This window comes from Triturus cristatus, chromosome 5_1 (assembly GCF_964204655.1).
Source record: "Triturus cristatus chromosome 5_1, aTriCri1.1, whole genome shotgun sequence".
NCBI classification, from domain to species: Eukaryota; Metazoa; Chordata; class Amphibia; order Caudata; family Salamandridae; genus Triturus; species Triturus cristatus.
Window position 1 is genome coordinate 515,960,354 of NC_140587.1, and position 15,368 is coordinate 515,975,721.

Below are 15,368 nucleotides of genomic sequence, written 5' to 3' on the forward strand. Positions count from 1 at the left end.
TTTTCCTATCAAGCCCCGCTGGTTTGGAATCAGCTCCCCCTCGTGCTCAGACAATGCTCTAACTACCTCAGGTTTAGGAAGATTCTGAAAACCACCATGTTTACGGAGTGACATCTCTTTTATATTCTCGCACAGTTCTGCCAGCGCTGAGAGACCCCTACGGGGGTGATTCACGCGCTCTACAAACTATTTAACATAACATAACATAACATATATGACCTCTCTGACACCAATGTCCGCGTAGCACCCTTCTCTGACACTCTCTTCCTCCTCGAGATTCTTCCGCGATCTTCTTCTAAATCAATTAATTTAAGATAGATCGTTCTGCATTCAATTCTTCATCAGCATCTCTTGTTACTCCGACAGCATCCCGAGCTCTGCAGCATTCAGCAAATCTCCGTCTGACTAACTAACTAAGACTACCTCAATTATATCCTTCGTAATTCATGTACCACCCCTTAAAGTTTCAATATCACAAAAATACTAATTCTGATTGGCAGGCAAGAGGGAAGATCATCACAACATGCTTATATATCATCTTAGTCTATCAACTCATTGTTCATAAATCCAACCCCTTAATTTTTATTCAAAAACTTTATTCCCACCCGTATTCACATTTTATTGTTTTTATTTGTTGTGAAAATCCATTCATCCAGAGGTCTTCCGTGCTTGTTCCCAGGGTATGTAACTTTTGTGTCCTTAGACCACATTCAAGTGCATCGTCATTCTTCCGGCTCAATTTCAACAGGCATGCGCGGGGGTCACATGTTTAACAAACTCTGGACACACAGGAGAGGCCCAAATGTGCACTAATAAGAAAGTCAGAAACAGAAATGTTATTTTCAAAAATAAATGGTTTCTCTGTATAGCACCCATCTCTACTCTAACCCCTTTTATTTATTAATACTTTCTCCGCATTAGCACTAGTAGAATAGCTCGATTTAGTTTCAGCTAAGCAGATGCCATGCACGCGAGTCTTCAAGACTCCATGTTAGTCTCTTCTGCTCATGTGCAAGAATTTCCCTCCAAGCGACAGCTCGCCATACTGTGTAGATGCAGTTGACGCATGCGCAATAAAGATTTCCCGTTTGCAGCCATTTATAGAAATTCAATCGAGTTACTCACATTAGTAAACACCTAGGCAAGCTTCTCTAACCCTCATTTTTATGTGGTGCGGATTAGTTTTACAGAATACACAATTAATATCGTTAGGGAGTTAAATGAGAGGTTAGCTTCCGAGCACGTCTCTTTTCTACGAGTCCTTGCTCCCATCAAGCTATTCTATATATTGCACTTGCACTCTGCTTTTCTTAGTCACCGGAGCAGCTGTCTGCATCAACACTATCTCCAAAGGTAAAATTTAAACTAAGCACTTATCCTAGGTGTGAATGTCAAGCTGGTTTCAGTGCCTCTTATTTTTCTTTTGCCTACTGTTGAGTTTGCTCATGAAACTTTTGTTGTTGTCTTATATATTGCACCTTGCACTTTGCTTTAATTAGTCACTGGAGCAGTTCATTCAAATAATATTTTTGGGGAAATATTTCCATTAAAGATACACACATAAAACACAGTCCTGTGCATAAAATGTAAAATAAAATTACAATTCATGAAACATAAAATAATGCAGAAATGCAACCAAGTTACAGCGGTATAACAGGAAAAATATATATTGATCAAAGAGATTTAATATTCTACTTCAAAACATTATACTGTGCAAAAAGGCATATATTATTAGTCTGACTCGCAGTGCAATGTTAATAAATAAGTAGATATTTTCCTTCACTTAATGGAATAACAAACAAATGTAGATACTGCAAAGCATAATTCTGCTGTAGTTAAAGTGCATAGATAGTTAAAAGCATCCTTAAAATAAAACAGTTTAGGTGCTATAAAAACTGGATTTAAAAATCAATTCTTGAGGTACTGATAAAATGTGAAAAACAAGATGAAGTGCTCGGTTAATTGCACAGACTTACCATTACTGGGACATTTTGGTAAGTTCTTTTTCCGCACACCCATTCTTGGAAACGCTACTGCAAAATGTAAAATACCCAACCGAGGCCTTGTAAGATAAAACCTTTCCTGTGCATTAGTTACAAGTAGTAAGTAGCTTGGAATATCGTTATACAGATTGTCTCCAGTACGTTTGCATTGTTGTCTTGACACTGTTCCTGGAATCCCTCTTAGCGTCCCTGTAGCCCATAAGGAGCATCTTCAGCTCTGTTTTATTATAATATAAAATACTTGTTGAATCTTCTGGTGAGGAGTTTTTGTCTATTACAGTCAGGAGGCTTTTAACATGAGCAAACCAGGGGATTTTATCTCTACCACCAAGAGCCAAGCAATCTTTGATTATCTCTTTAGTAAACCTGGTTCCAGATTTAGTCCAAATACTGTACCAAAACAAATGTACATTAATGTGAATGGTATCATTAATGTGGAGAACTGCAAGTTCGCTATAACTATATAGAAAGAAATAGATCGGGTGTCGGAGGGATGGGCGGAAACAGAAGCGAGGAGGCCATAAAGGTGTAATGCAATATTGGGGTATCTTTATTCCAGGTAATGAATTAAGTTAAACAAGCATGGACTCTTTGTCACTAATCCTTCTTCTTCAGTCTCTTCTAGACGTTCTGGTACTCTGGAGGGGTCCCAGGAGGCTTGAGGAGGCAGCAGAACAACAAAAGAAAAGAAACGGTAAGTATGAAGGTTGCCTCACAGCGATTCGGCACAACAACCTTCATCACACGCAAGTGGAGGAAATTGAATGAATAATAGAAAAAAAAATAGCTGTTGGTTTCGTGCCCAGTTCCAGTTCCTCTGTTACGACCTGATTAGTGCCATTGGGCTGTTCTTTCCTCTTTTGCACTTCTCTTGTGCGCTCTGTGGTGTGGTGGGGGAAAAGAGGAAGGAAGGCTTCTGCATGCAACTTCTCTCTCTCTCTGAAATAGTCACAGGAGCTCAGAAAAGAAACATAGAATATGAAAACCCCCAAAGATAGCGCAGAAGGTGCAATACCCTCTATTTCCCACCCTTGCTCCTAACTTCCCCACCTTCACTCTCTTCTGTGTCACGAAGTGCCTCTGCAGCAACTCTCCAGAGTTGCGGCTGCTCCTGCACATCCTCTCCAGGGGACCACCACTCCTCGCTTTATACATTGGGAGTTCCCTCGGCTTCGGCGCCGCTTTCCCATGATCCTGGTGGGTTAAGCCCCTCGTCTCTCTTGACTGTCTCTCTGCATTCTGGGAACAGGTCCTTCTTCTCAGCATCTTCCACGTTGGAGTCTTCCGCGTTCAAAACCTTCCCCCTCCTCTCACTCTTTGGCTCCTTTTCTCCGGGCAAAACCAAAGGGGATGATGGACAGAGTGTTGAACATTGCAAGCACTCACCGCCAGTCAACTGATCTGGGTTTAATCCATCACCGTTCTTTAGCTCACTCCGCCACCCCAGTTCAGACATGGGCATATGCAAATCAGTCTGACCCTGTGCCTCATGGGAACAGTCCAGTCCGAACTGCCAAGCCATGCCTTCCCTGGACCGGAAACAAGCTTCCTAGGACCGGTTTCTGGCATTTCAGCCGTCATCAGCCAGGCTAGCTTGAATCCAGTGGCAAAGTGAGCAAGGGACCCACGTCTGGGCATACCATGCCAACTCCCTGTTTCCTGATTGGTCCGTCTGTTGCACGCCCTCAATTCCGTCCTGTGCAAGCAAACTGGAGTCTGCTTTTAATGTTCTGTTTGTTTTCCGGCCCCTGTTGTCCTCATCGAGACAAGGAAGGATTAGAGACCATGGCGGGAGTCGGGAGGTAAGTCGGGGTTTGATATAGGGGTCTGGGGCAATTCCTTACATCGGGGTACTACCAATAGTCGATGGAAGAAGTTATTTTCCAGTGTTTGCAATATTTTACTATTTGACAGCCCCCACAAGCTAGAACAATAAGTAATATTGGTGATGCAGTTGCTTTTATAAAATAGCAGCATCTCTTTTATGGGTTTGTTTCTAATTTTAAATGTAAATCTAAATATGTTTCTGTGCTTCTAATACATTTCAGTTAACACATTTTTAGGTGAGGACTCCATGCACCAGATTTAGTGAACTGAACGCCAAGGTAGGAACAGCTATCTTTTCACTAATGCCTGGCCCTTAATGCAGTGAGTTTTCTTCTTCATGTTATCTGTACCACAAGCCATGACATAGGTTTTAGACAGATTTAGTTTAATTTCTTTTCCCTCCATGAATGTAATAAAAGCATCACTTAAACTCTGTAGGCCGTTTGATTCCTTGTTAGTAATATTCTCTCATCGGCATACACAAGAATAGGGGTGAGGCGTCTGAGAACTGTGGAGGGATCTGCATTCCATTGTTGTAAGAGATCATCTAACCCATTCACATAGAATGAGAACAAAAAGGGTACGAGAACGCACCCTTGTTTGTTGTATACCTCTCATAACTCTGAACCCTGAGGTGCAATCACCATTTACACCATAGCGAACAGGGGCAGTCACATGACCATATAACTGTGATAAGAAGGAAATAACATCTGAAGAGGCACCCAGCTGTGCCAAAGTTTCCCACAGCTTGGCATGATTAACTAAACTGAACGCACTGCTTAGATTGGCAAAACACAAACGGTCTTTCTTTGCTATGGTGTATTTGCTCATGAGGAGATGTAGATTAGTACATTGCTCCAGGGTGCCAACTTCACTCCTAAAGCCAAATTGTGAATCAGTAAGCATGTGGCTTTCAGCTGGCCAGGTCCCTAATCTTTCCAGTAGCATCCTACCTAGCAACTTGACAGATGTCCCTGGGCTGTACAACCTCTGATATCGATATTAATCCATTTTCCGACCATTCTCTCACTAAACTCAGTATAGAAATCGGCGTAAATAAGAGGCCAAGATCCAGGTGGCAGATAGATCGGCTCCTTTTGCACGACCATCAATGGGTGGCTAATACAAAAGATTGTATCGTTACATTTTTTAAGATTAATATAGATACGGCAGAAATTTTCTCTGTTCGGGGGGCATTTAAGGCTGCCCTTCATGGGCAAATGATAGCACTATCCGCCTCTTTAGTTAAATCAAGGAAAGAGAAAATTCTTAAGCTCCAGCAGGCCGTAGTAGAAGCAACAAAAATCAGTTATGCACCATCTGCAAGTATAGGGGACGCTAAAGCAAAGCTAGATAGGGCCAAATATGAGTTAAAAGAGTTCTTTACTCTGGAAGAGATTGCTAGCTCTAGAACCTATCTACAGTGCGTATATGAGGAGAGTCATATGGTAGGCAAGCTGCTCGCTGGCAGCGTTAAAACCAAACAGTAGGCATCCACCATTACAGAAATTATAGACCCTAAAACTAGTTTGTCTGTAACGGGCAAAAAGGTGATAGCTCAAGTCTTTTTAGATCATTACTCCCAGTTATATACAACTAGATATAAAGCTGGAGTAACTCAAATTAGTAACTATTATGATGGTAATGAGCTTCCTACCCTTTCAGGGGCTAGGGCGGAACAGCTCCTGCTAGACATCTCTAAAGAAGAGATTATAGATGTTATCAAATCCACTCCGGGAGCAAGAGCTTGCGGTGCGGACGGCTTTCCAATAGAGTTCTTCAAAACTTTTTCAAGAGAGCTGACCCCGTTTTTGGTAAATCTTTTTAACAACATCACTTCAGGAGGCGATGTTCCTCCTAGTTTTAAGGAATCATTATTGGTCAGCTTCTTTAAAAAGGGTAAAAACGGGAAAGACATTAACTCATATAGGCCGATTAGTCTCCTCAATGTGGATTTTAAAATACTAATGAAAATCTGGGCACAACGCTTCACCCCTATCACCCAGGAGCTTATTCACTGTGACCAAACTGGGTTCGTAGCGGGGAGGTACATGTCTACAAATACTCGGTTTTTAATTCAAGCCCTTGATTACGTGACAAATAATAAAATACCCACCCTCATTACCATGGTCGATGCGGAAAAAGCATTCGACCTGGTAAATTGGGATGCACTTTTTTTTGGTCTAGGTAAATTCGGTTTTCCGGTTCAAGTTCTAAACATGCTAAAAAATATCTATCAAGGCGCTCAAGCCCAGGTGATAGTCAATGGAGAGGTAGTAGGGACCGTGGAAATAAACCGCGGTACTAGACAAGGGTGTCCGTTGTCTCCTCTTTTGTTTACTTTTTTCATTGAACCCCTGGCTGTAAGAATTTGTGGTAATTCCCTTATTAGAGCTCCATGCGAAGGGATGCCAAAACTAAAATTATTTGCAGACGACATTATTATGTACCTTCGCCCGGAAAAACAGATCGTTGAAGAAGCCCTTTTAGAATTTAGCAAATTTGAACAAATAGGAGGCTATAAAATAAATCAAAAGAAAACGGAGATGTTATTATTTAACTCAAATGGTGACTGCTTACCCATGATTTTAAGAACTCAGGCCCTAAAAGACGAGCCAATTAGATACTTGGGTATCAGCGTCTCATCTCTTGTAGATCAATTATTTAATTTGAATTATACAACTGGGCGAATCAAAATTAAAACTTTATTAGACAAATTGTCCCTCTTGCCTTTGACATTGATTGGCCGTGTAGCACTCCTAAAAATGTCAATCCTTCCATTATTAATATTTCTGTTTGTCAATGTACCCTTAAACATTAATGCTAAATATTTTAAGGAAATCGATTCTATGTTTAGGGAATTTGTTTGGAACAAGAAGGCGTCCAGGGTTAAATTGCCCATACTACAATTAGAGACAAATCAGGGGGGCTTAGCCCTACCAAATATTCGCACATATTGTGAGGCTGCGTTATTAGATCTGACGGCATGCCTAGTGGAACCTAATGACTAGATGGACACATATTTTTTATTTAAATGATTGTCCATGCCGGTACACAAATCCCAGTATTCTTAAAAACATCTAAACTACCGAAAAAGTCTCGCTATAAGACAGTTCCTGACTATTCTATCTGACTCCAGTTACTTTTTAAACAGGCAATCGTCTCCGGGTTTGCCTTTTTGAAATTAGATGAATGCAGGGGATTTAGCCTACATATTCATTCAAGCCATGTTAAGAGATGGAAAGACATTGGCTTTGAAAATCTGGGCCAGTTTCTTATTGGTAATACAGCGATTTCTTGGGAAGGAGTACTATGTAGGGCAGGAAACCGAATTAAGCCAGGGTTCTTGGAATATATGCAGATTATAAACTTTATTAAAAAATATATATTCCCGTTAAGCGGGGCTCCAACTCAACTGGCTAATGCTTTATTCAAAGTAAAATTGAAGGGAGTGGGAAATTGGTATTCCTTACTCATGAAGCACAAGGCACTCCCCTTGGTTGAAGAACTGCTGGGGAAAATAACTTGCGAGACGAATTGTTCCCTCTCTCATCAGGAATGGCAGGCTATACCCCAATTAGAAAGCAAGGCCCTGAGAGCGGCTAATTTTAAAAGGGTGGCCTTCTTGTCACGATGGCTGGCCTATTATACTCCTAAAAAAATTAATAAATGTCATCCGGAAGTAGATAATAAATGCTTTCGATGTCTCTCCCAAGGTGAGGGAGACTGGCTTCACATATTTTATACATGCCCAAAGCTTGAGATCTTTTGGAAAGACATTTTTTTGCAATGAACCAGTCAATTAAAAAAAAGATCAACCCTGAGACAGAAGTGGCTCTCTTTGGACTCTCCAAAGCTAAGTCAGATTTGATAAAAGCTGAAGAGACCTATATATCAATCTGTTCTACAGCAGCACGCTCACTAATCCTGCAAAATTGGAGGTTGGAAGAGATTCCATCTTACCAAAAATGGGTAAACAAAATGGCAAGAATAAGGAGATTTGAGGAAGCATATGCTAATCGGGTTGGTGCAATAAAAAGGTTTGCAGTGGTTTGGAAGTTCTTTAACAATTTGGCTGTATTTTAGGAATTTTAGCACTTTAGCACGTTTGCACTTTAGAAGTTATAATGCCAAGATTTTGTAAATGAAGGGAAAAAGGAAGGGGGGAAAAAAGAGAGGGGAAAAAAAGGAAAAAGGAGGAAAAGAGAAGGAAAGGAAAAAAAAAAAAAAGCTACTGATGAACCAACTGATTTACTTGTATTCTTGACGATTACTTGGCACTAGTCACTTTAGGGTAGTTTTAGATGTGGAGGATGTAATTAATTGCTTTCTGGATGTTTATGACCATAGGGTATTCCGGACTCTTTTTTCTTTTTTTCTTTTTTTTGTGTATCTTTGTCTGAAGGATTCCAGGTTTTAATTGTATATATGATATAGGTGTTAGACATATGTTTAATTGTATATATGATATATGTGCGTTAAATTTGGAAATATGAGTGCTGTTGCTCCTTGACGACAAATGTTTTGTTATTTTGTTTGGTTCTCTGCTCTGCTCAATAAAAATAAAAAAAAATAAAAAAAAAACTTGACAGATGTATCTAGAAGAGAAATTGGCATACAGCTCTATGCATCTCTCCTATTCTCTTTTTTAAAAATCGGAACTATAATACTTTCAGACTATCTTAAATATTGCACCTTGCACTTTGCTTTAATTAGTCAACAGAGCAGTTGTCTGCCCCAGTATTATCGTCAAAAATGTAAACTAGGTGCTTGACCTAGGTGTGAACATTAGCCTCTCGTGCTTATCTCCTGCTGATAAAAGTCTGTTGTTTCTCTATCTATTGCACCTTGCACTTTGATTTCATTAGGCACTGAAGCAGTTGTCTACACCAGCAGTTTCAACAATTGTAATAAGCTTGAAAGACATTTTTTAATGTATTTTAACATATTTTACGTGACTACTGTTTGTAATGGCACATGCTAAATGTAAAAATGCTTTGAAAGCCATCTGATTGGGAGTTTTAACACTGTACATTTTATTGTTAATTTAAGGGTTTTAATTAACCAAACAATAAACGTATTATTATTTATGTGTGTGTTGGTACCCCAGATTTTCATCCTCTGCATGACTGATCTTGGTGAGGCATTAAAAAAGGGCAAGGTTGCTTTTTTTCAACCTTAGGGTAACTTTTTGCAGAGATCTTGCAGTATACGGGTAATCTGATCATTTCTGGCCAGACCTGTGTTGTTCTGATAAGAACTTTACAACAGCAGGATAGGTATAAGAAAGACAACTATTTGTAGGCTACCCCAAGAACAACTAAGTTCATGATATTTGACCAAAGTCAGAAATATCAGGACAACTATCTTATGGGAAGGCATATACTTACCAGAACAATCACATACTACTATCCGAAAGCAGGGTTTAGCAATATGGGGACCCTTAATGGAAATGAAGAAAATTACTCAAAGTTAATCTTTGAATTTTGCAGATTATATAAAATGTTAGATAGCCTCTCTGCTGACTGGCAATGGACACATTGCCTATTCAGATTGGGCTGGGACATACCTAAACTTATTGCAATGCAAACATATAGGACAGTCTTTGATTTACCATTTACTATAAGCCAAGAACAAGTGTGACTGTAAATTGCGTTTGTTGGGTTCGTTAGGCAATCATCTATGTAAAGGTTGCTGCTTGAAATCAGCTCCGAAGTGCACCAGAATGACCACTGAAAAGCGCGATTTGATATGTGATTTCTCCAAGGTCAATAAATATGGTGAAAAACAACCAAATACACGGTTTACCACATTTCAGACTGCACTCGAAGTCCAGATATATGCAGTTTTAGGCTCTGGAATTCCATATAAAGCATTAAGCAGTGGCGAATCCTCCACTAAGGCAGAGGAGCGTCACCCCACTGCATTTCAGCAGTGAAGGAAAGGAAAAAAAAAATTATAATAACGTGATTTTATTATCACTTTATTTGTTCCTGCTGCGACAGCATGGGGGGGTGCAGGGCTGCTGTGCTCACAGAGAAGAGCAGGGGAGGAGTGGTGGGCACAATGAAGTGCGCATGACACTTTGGGCGGCGAAACAGTCATGCACACTTAGCATGTTCTCCACCCAGGCTGCATTACAGCCTGGGTGGGGAATATTCCGAATCCCCCCCGTCCCCATCTGAGCGCCAAATAATGGTGCTCAGACCAATCACAACACTGCATTGCAGCATTGTGATTGGCTCAGAGGAGCCTAGCTGCTTCCTGTTCGGCCGACAGAGGAGAGACCACATGGGGCAGAGCGGCGAGGAGGTAAGTGAATTTTTCTTTTTTTACACTTCCTTACTCCCTCGCCCCCACCCTGCCACCCCAGATCCATGCCGGCCACCACTGGCATTAGGTGGGCAGTACATAATTATTTCAAACTGGTATTAAGCAGTATGGATTGTGTTGATTTTTTATGAATTCACAAAGCATTCTCTTATTGATTCTTCTTTTATGTTTTTAAACTGGAGAAATAATTCCTCCTGGTGACTACTTGGCAATTTCATATGAAGTGGCAAACAACACCATCTGTAGCTTTTGTTTTACAGAAACAAATCAATGCAACACCATCAACGTACTTGTCTGTTGAGAGCAAGTTCTGATTGTGCCCGTCCTACTTACAATTTGGCATTAGAAAACGCAGGAAAGCAGTCCTTTTTAGTTTTGGTTGTGAGATTTCGCCGGTCCTATTGAAATGTTGACATGTATGTACCGTGCAAGAATGTGTCTGAAACAGCTGCTGTTTAAGTTTATGGTATAGAATCTTAGGATAATGGTTAGATTTTGTAACTATTATATTACTATGGGATGATGATTTATATTGATTGATCAATAAAATGCTGCCACCCATCTTCTAACTGGATTCAGAATCGCATTTGTTGCTTTAATATTTATTCCTCCTTTTAAAGATGCCTGCTTACTGTTCTATATTGTAATGCAAAGCTCTTATATCAGGGTGCGGCGAGTCAAAATGTGTTTGTGGATTCACGTGATATAAGCAGGGGGCAAATCGCAAGTACACCTTTATAAATCGTAAATCTACTTCGTGTAGGTTTCTTCTTATGGTCTGAGAAGATTTACACCTTTTATGGGATTTCTAAATTATCCCCATACACAATACACAAATCATTTTATAAAACCTTCAAATGATTATACCTAACCTTAAACCAGTGCCGATAATCCACGTTTCCTGTCATTCAATGGGTGGATATACAAACTCTGGGGCATATCAACAACAACCGGCGATAATTATCTCTAAGCGCACTTAGCGCTAGGATAATTATCGCCGGCTAGCGTGAATGTTTATCGCTGAGATAGCGTGCTATTAGCAACGCTTATCTCAATAGCGATAAAAATTCTCACGCTAACAGGCTAACGTGAGATTATCGCTGGAAACCCAGCGATAATCTCACGTTACCTTGTTGATAGGGACAGGCAAACTTAGCCATGATATCCTCCTTCCATAGGATATCATGGCTAGGTCAGAAAAATACCAGACGTAAAAAAGCAGCGTTAACCGCGGTTCGCGCTGCTTCTTTTGTCTCTAACAGGGTTAGCGACATTCTTGATAATAGGCGAAATGTCGCTTAGCGACATTTCTCCTATTATTTTACTCTGGAACGCCCCCTTTGCATCTCATTAGAGATGCAAGGGGAAGCGTAGAGTAAAAGGGTGCTAACATGCAAATTTGCATGTTAGCACCCTGTTGTTGATAGGGCGCTAGTTTTATCTCTCCTTTTTTGGCTTTTAAAGCCAAAAAAGCAGAGATAAAGCCCTTGTTGATATGCCCCTCTGTTCGCTTTCAGGGTATTATTTTTTCAAATGAGGAACCCCCTTCCCCTCCCCTACTGTATATATGGATCTGTTTACGTTTCTTTCGCATTCTCTCCCTGTCTCGGATGGAATTTTTAATTTGTAAATGGTGTAAAAACTCTATTAACAGTGTCAGTGAATACCCATACATGGTGCCCTGTAAGGGAATTAAGCACATTTTCGATGATCGAACCCTGCACATCCCCTGTGAGCACTGCTTTTCTCACCACTATCACCAACCTTATGGCGATACCAAATCCCTAATAGAGGAAACTTTTCCATCATAAGAGGTGACATTTGTAGAAGATTCTACAAATTCAGATTGCGTGTATCACTGTGTTACATTTACAAATGTGAATGCATCTTTCCGAAGTGAGACTTCCATGGACAAACTTGTTTTTGATCGGGTCAGTGGTGTTATATATCAGTTCGTTGTCCTCAGTTAAGTGCAACAAACCTAAACAGTGAAAAGATTATTTTTACAATTAAAATGCATAGTGCACTGATTTTAGATGGAGAAGCATGATTTTTGGACAACATGCACTGTATGATTTTTGTTGGGGCATCGTCCACTGGCCCCATGAGGACAATGAAGAAGGTACACAGAGAATCCAGTGGCCCCCCGTGAGAAGGTAGGAAGCAACTCTAGTTTAGCATATCAAAACAGTGATATGTACAGCAAGAGTTGTCAAAAAGCAGCTCTTATTTATGAACTGAAGAGTTCAAAACTACTGTAGAACAGACATTGGCAGGTATCTTTATCATTTGCTTGGTATATGTGGCTGTGCAGAATTTAATAACTTATTTATTAACATTGTCGAATACAAGGAGGAACCCGGGCTCACTTGAGGTGAAGCCATGATTGGGTCATGGGACCTCTTCCTTCATTCAAAAATGATATTATGGTATTAGAATCTATGGATGTAGATGTGTTGTTTATGCAGTGCCGTTGTTTCATGTGCAGCAGTTATAACCAAAGCTACATAACCATATTTAGAGCACAGGAGGTCACTGTTCAGTGAGCCAGAAACACAGAAACTACTCTTTGTGAGTTTTGCCCGGTTGCATTCTTTTCTCTCATCTCATTCCACAGTGGAAAACAATAAGCATTGTTTTATTAAGTCAGTTAAGCTCTACTGTGGAAATAGCAAGGCCATTGGTCCTTATGCTGTGCAAATACACCTGTGAAAGCGTGTTTTTCTAAATAACTTGTTTTAAATAGCTGCATTTATTTTCACTGGAGTGGCATAAATGTATGAATGTTTTAATCTGGGTGTGCATGTTCAAGTTGGATATACATTCAGCAGGTTAGGTTTTTTGGCATTTTTCAACTTGTCACCATTTGTTGACATGTGAAATATTATCACAAAAATGTGTACAGGGGCCATAATATAGAAAGTGCTCTAGAGGCAGAATGGAAGTGTTCGCCTTTTTGCATCACCCCGGCACCTTGGTATTACAGAATGAGCTGCAGACATTTGTGTTGCCCTCTCTGTAATACAGATTGTGCCACTAATCATTTGCCGTGGCATCTGCGCTGACTAACAAACATGGAGCGCCACATCGAGTTGGTGCGCAGTCATTGGAACCCCTGAGGGCAACCACCAGGAGAGAAGGTGAGTCCCTTGATCCATCAGTCACCCCCCGGGCGGTGGGTGCAGCCACTCAGTGCATCCGCCTGAAATTATATTTCTGCTGCTCAAAAACGCAGACCAGCAGCCGCGGCCCGTGAAGGCGCAGATTCAGAATGAGTTTCATTTTGATTGATTATCCCACTCTCTAGGATTTTTTCTTTTATTAGAAATGGACTTTCAATTCAATTTAGCTCACGCTAAAAGCATTAAAAAGGAATTATATCTTCAATGTAGTGGCATATGCAGTACAATGAAAATAATTACCTCCTCAACTGAAATAGGACCTGAAACGTTCTGATGGCCACAAGCTAAATGAAACTGTCCATAATATAGCTATATATTCATTCATCTGTTTAATTAGAAGTGTATTTGACATTAAATTGATGAAGTTACCAATGCATCGTGTTACATTACTTTGTTGCAAACTACTATTTTAAACCATGTGATAGAATAGCCCTTTCTTCATTATTGCATTAAATGGGTAAGAACGTGGGGCTTCATATTTTGCTCGGAGAAAGGAAACTACCTTGTTTTACTACTAATGAAATATTGTTTTTTCAAGAAACATTGCGATCTTTTAAAAAAATGCAGAGGTGTTTAATATGAGGTATCTCCTTACAAAGCCTAATATCGGCCAAAACAAAACGAAAATAACGTACTATCCACATACCACAGAGTTGGCTTTTAAGGGTTTCCCAAAATACAACTGCTGCCTCTGCACAGTATTCTGCCTCCCTCCCCAATCCTTCACGAGCTGCCTCTGACATCACAGGAGCATAGACAGACACAGAAGGGCACTAGCGATATTCCTGTTTTCCACGACAGGCCCTGGCACCTTCCATCACGCCTCAATGGCCTCCTGTTTGCTGCTCATGGGGGAGGTGGTATGGGGCAGGTATTCTTCTTTTTGCCCACACTCCATCACGCCACAGTGGGGGTGTGAAGAAAGAAAGGGCAGGGAATAGAAGCTGTGCTCCTGTCGTCTTACATCTGAGCTGTGTACCTCCTTTTGTGGCTTCCTCACTGTCTTCCCATTTGTTATAAACCAAGTGGGAGTACAAAAGTCTAAGGTACTGCTAGGGAGCTGATCTAGACAGTAATGATTTAATTTGCAACTTTCAATTTAACCAATGGTTACCCATGTTAATACATTAATTTCCAAAAGTTTTGATTTTAGAATATTAAAAAAGTATCATTATTTAATCAATAATTGACAGTCACGCTGATAAATTGTCATTTGTATACATACTGGGAGTAAGATGTATGTCGGAACAACAAATTATTATATATTCGTTTGATACGTGTAAAATACTGAAATGTTTTGTGGTAAAGGCATCCGTGGTAAAGGCATTTGCGTGGTAGAAAAGTAACAGGTATACAGACAATATAAATATATATTTATTTTTCACCTGTTGTTCATTGCATGTATAAATAAAGGGGATGTTCTTGGAAGTAATTACTTGCCATTCACTGTGATGCCTGCCTATGAGAAAGGGCGTTCCAAGGCCGAAACGCGTCAGCAATTTTATATGGAGGGGTGTTGATGTGCCGAACGTCTCTTGCGACTGCCAGCTGTTTGCCGCCAGAGAGTGCACCTCACCGGTTAGGGCAACTCTTTTTTTCAAATGTTGTGGCCGGCCCTGGTCACGAGGAGCACCACCCCGAGATCCGAGGGGGTCTGCAAGTGATCACAGTGACTGCAATGCAGTGCTGGCGGAGGCTGCTTTACAGGCAAGAGCCTTTGGAGTGCGTCATTTTACCCCACGCAAAGAACTTGTTTTTACTCATGGTGCATGGCGGCGACCCACATGGGAAATATAATTGGACTTCCATACCCAGAATTCATAGCGATAATACTCACCTGTTGTTCATCGCATGTATAAATAAAGGGGATGTTCTTGGAAGTAATTGCTTGCCATTCACTGTGATGTCTGCCTATGAGGAAGGGCGTTCCAAGCCCGAAACGCGTCGACAATTTTATATGGAGGGGTGTTGATATGCCGAACGTCTCTTGCGACTGTCAGCTGTTTGCAGCCAGAGAGTGCAC

General features: G+C 40.6%; 1 long non-coding RNA gene across 1 annotated transcript in view; it reads left to right on the forward strand.

Moving 5' to 3' along the window:
- The first annotated feature begins 3,017 nt into the window (after positions 1–3,017).
- The window catches only part of LOC146831144 (uncharacterized), a 64,059-nt gene continuing 51,708 nt past the window's right edge, over positions 3,018–15,368 (forward strand). Inside the window, exons 1-2 of the long non-coding RNA XR_014961240.1 lie at positions 3,018–3,805; positions 4,067–4,108. This is a non-coding gene — a long non-coding RNA (uncharacterized LOC146831144). The remainder of the gene's footprint in view (positions 3,806–4,066; positions 4,109–15,368) is intronic.